The following is a 4,694-nucleotide window of genomic DNA, read 5'->3' as shown; positions in this document are numbered from 1 at the left end:
AGCTTATCCTTATTCAGCCTCCCAAAGTGATAATCTCACTTATTAACGTAAGTATCACATCACCTCCTCGTATTTACTTTATATATAAGTCTCATATAAGATCATTCTTCATTCTACACATTCAGTAAACAAGAACGTTCCTATTCTCTCTCAAATAGCAAACCATATTTCTTTTCTCTTTAGTTTAAAAGTTAACAACTCCATGAGATAATCTTCTTCCATATAGCTATAGATATAAGTTTTGGTAAGCATTCTCCATTGATTTTGTGTTTGCTCAACACATGAATTGTTGATTCTTCAAATATTCACACATTGATATGTGTTTAAACATTAGGATACGAGTATCGTCGCGGGTTATAAATCGAAGTTCACTGTTCCTATTACGTAAACTAAACCGCTATCACATTCGATACCCCTACATTTTCATAACTTTGTGTTGATATGCAAACCATTATTTTATGTTTTATTAAGTTTAAGTATTTTTTACGTAAGAGTATCAAACATGCGACATAACGTTATTTCCAAATTACAAACGGTATTTGTAAAACACGTTAAAACGAAATGGTTATCATTTTCAACGAAACAATACCGTTTAAAGTAAAATAGATATAGTTTAAGAAGTATTCACGTTATTTTACCATTCAGGGCAAAGAAACGATTATATAAAAATACAGTTATTTTTATATTCATATTAAATATGATGAAAATGGGTAACAATTTCATGCATAAATATTTTCATTAACAAAACATGTATCTTGTTGGAAATTTGTGAGTCATTCGTCTTCATCGTACCTACCAAATGTATCCATGGAAGTCCTATTTTTATAACCAGAGTTTCATCCCGGAGAGTGTGATACTTATGTATAGATCTATATGAGACTGATGATCTTGCACTGTGGCTGTTAGCTACAGCACGACCGGAAGGTTATGGGTGACAAACGTCATATCTTTTCGACGCCTGAAGAGTGTCGAGGTAAGCAATTCATTAATAGCATGGTTATGAAAAGTCTCATGATAAACGAGAATACGTTATTTTTATGTGAAATCGAAAATACACTTATTTTTATGTAAAAACTCAGCTCTTCAAACGGTTTTATTCACGAATAAAACTACATGTTATTAAATTAAGTATGTCATATATACTTGTATTTTTCGGTCTTGGAATGTATAAGACTACAGTTCAGTTTTATGAAAATATATAAGATTTTTCGGGATAAATACGATTACCTTACAAACAAACAGTTTACAAATAAGTTTTTTTTGGAAAATATAGGATTTTCCGGGGTAAATACTCTCATTTTTATAAACAAAACGAATTACAACTCATTTTGTAGAAAATATCGGATTTTTTTAAAACAAACGTGATTTGATCTCATTGAATGACATACATTTTTTTTTATACAAATGCTTATAAACTTACCCACTTAAATGTTGACACTCTTTCTCAAATAACTTGTATTCTCAGGAAAGCAGTAAAACAGGTTACCAACAACTTTTGAGGATTTGATGTTAAGGTGTTAAATAAATCTTTTGACATCATATTGTAACTAACATTTTGAAACATGTAACGCATTCAATGATGTAACATTTTCAATTACGTATATGATGGTTGTGTTTGCTTTCTTTACTATTCAATTGTTATGATACTGAACATGATGTCCTTCGCCCCCGAACGTTTCCGTCATTCAGGTTTGGGTGTGTGACATAAGTGGACTTGAGAGCCGGAGGCTGAGATACGAGAGAATTAATCGGAGTTGTTCGCCACAGCAGACTTCGAGGACGAAGTCTAGTTAAAGTGAGGGAGAATTGTAACACCCCGACTCCAATGTATAAGTTTTAAAGTTTAATATTCATTTTTGAACCTACTCGACGAGTTGGTTACCTCCAACTCGTCGAGTAGATATGGATATGGCTGCGTGGTTTATGGAACCTACTCGACGAGTTTGTGGACCCCAACTCGATAAGTAGAGGTTGTGCCTGAAAACCCTAATTTTAGGGTTTGCACCCTATTTAAAAGACCTTAAGTCCTTCCTTCCAGCCTCCTTACCACCTTTCACGTCCAAAAGAAAACCCTAAGTGATCTAACCTCATTTGAGTGTTTGTAAGGCTAAAAGTGTGTTGTTGGTGCATTTCTTGAAGATATTTGAAGAGTTGAGATCTTGGAACAAGGAAGAGTCTATATATATGGCCTTTTCATTGTTGTAACAACCATGTTGAGGTATAAAGCTACCACATTGACATTTCATTGTTTATATCTTCCCATTTGAAAGAAAATGGTCACTCCTAGTGCAAAATGAAGTCACTTTCAGGTTTGAGCTTTTCACAAGGACATAGTTTCAGATCTGGACTCCTCTAGGCCCCCATAGCCATAAAATTCACGACTTTAGCTAGCTTTGTGTAACGCCCGCAGATTCGGGCTAGTCAATTTAGAGACAATAAGCGTCAAAAATGAATTTTTAATAGAAAAATATTTAGATTAAATAATCTTAACCAAGTTATATTATATATCACAAGGGTTCCGTACATATAAAGAATGCCGAAATCCGAGTTATAACGAAGAAGTTACGACCTATCAAAGTTTTACGACAAAACCGGCACGACACCGGGAATCGTAAAAAGTGATTTTTTGATAAAATACTTTTTAGTCTTAGAGATCTAAATGAAAGTTGTGGTATACATTAAACGACAATATACATAAAAAGAACGCCCAAATCTGACTTTGTATGAGGAAATTATAATTTTTTTTTAAAGATTTGGCTTCACAGTGCACAACCTGAAATTCGAATTTTAGATCAATCGATTTTTGGCCAACGCAACCTAAATAAGAATTGAATATCTCATTAATAAGAGCTCAATGATAAAAATACAGATGAAAACGGAGTCCGTATGTAGAAGTTATGAATTCTACACAATCATTTAACAGTGTAATCTTCTCATACCATTAAATTTAAAATCGTCCAAGAATTAGTCAACGAAGTCAAATGGAGAGTTGTAGATCTTGTCAATACCTACGCGTGGATATAAAAAACATATAAAACGGAATCATATGCGAAATTTACGGGGTTTAGAAGTCGGGAGTGTGCTGCTGCGAAGGGGGTGGCGTGACGCGATCTGAGCCGTTGCTTTATCCCCAAGTCTTGCCACCAGATGATGACATGTGGCACCCAACTCGATGAGTTCACTGATATTTCAGCCTACAAATACCATGCAAAAGTGCCTTCATTCGTCACACCAAAACCCACTTCACTCTCTCTCTCTCTCTCTCTCTCTCTCTATATATATATATATATATATTTCCCTCTCTCTCTCTCTCTATATATATATATATATATATATATATATATATATATATACTGTAACGCCCGTAGATCCGGACTAGTCAATCAGAGACGTTAAGCGTCAAAAATGACTTTTTGATGGAAGATTATTTTGAAGGAATAATCTTAATTAAGTTATAGTATATGTTACAAGGTTTCTGTGCATATAAAGAACGCCGAAATCTGAGTTATAACGAAGAAGTTATGACCTGTCGAAGTTTCGCGACAGAACCGGCACGACACAGCGCGACGTAAAAAGTGAATTTACGTTAGAGCGATACTTAGCCTTAGCAATCTAAATGAAAGTCATAGAATACGTTAAACCATGAGCGTGCATAAAAAGAACGCCCAAATCTGACTTCGTATGAGGAAGTTATGATTTTTCGAAGTTTCGACTTAGCGGTATGCAACCCGAATGCTCGATTTGAGACCGAGCGGTTTTTAGCCAAAACAATCTAAATGAGAATTGAAGATCTCATTAATTGTAGTAAAACGATAAAAAGATAGGCGAAAACGGACGTCGGATGAAGAAGTTATGATTTTATAACGGAGTTTTCCTGTCCCGGCCTACTAAAAATAAATAATAAAAATAAAGTCAAAATTAGCCGACAGAGTCTAAACGAAAGTTGTAGATCGTAGTCTCACCTACGTGGGGATATAAAGATCGTCGAAAACGAAGTTCGTATGAAGAAGATATGAATTTTTGAAATTTATTTAATAAATTCGATATTTAATTTAAATAAAATTTGGCTGATATTATCCATGGGGGGAGTCACCGGCCTTATCCCCGTTACGCCCTGCGTACATAAATTACGCCCCGCGTAAATCGCAGATCCAGCCCCTATAAAAGGCTTGTGAGGGCAGCCGAAAGTTTTGTTCATTTCTTCTCTTCTCTCTCCCGTTTTGCATCGTTTTGCGTGCCAAAAATACCCCGAAGCCCCGATAATATTCCCGAGTCCCGAAGCGAGTCCCGAGATCCCGAAGATCCCGAGAAGTGCGATTCCCGAGCCGAAGCTCTGCCCGCGAGGAGTCCGGTTTTTGTGAAGATCTTCCAAATCTGCCGAAGAATACTACTTCTACAAGTCGTAGTGTTGTCCGATCATCTTCTAATCAAGTGAGTGTGTGGTTACTTTCTTCTAACGCATAATTATCAAGTATTTAATATAAAATACGTGTTATGTGTATATTTTTTTGTTATATTCGTGAATGTATATTCACTTTCTTCTATCTCATAAATCTGATTTATTCTCTATGAAATACGTGTTATGTGGGTATGCCTCATCTGTTATTTGGAATAGGTATTGAATGAGAATGCTATACATGTTTTAAACTATGTATAAAAATATATATTTATATCTACAAATATGTTGGGTAGAA

This window comes from Lactuca saligna, chromosome 2, assembly GCF_052625555.1.
Source record: "Lactuca saligna cultivar CGN05327 chromosome 2, ASM5262555v1, whole genome shotgun sequence".
NCBI lineage: Eukaryota > Viridiplantae > Streptophyta > Magnoliopsida > Asterales > Asteraceae > Lactuca > Lactuca saligna.
This window is presented reverse-complemented; position numbering follows the sequence as displayed.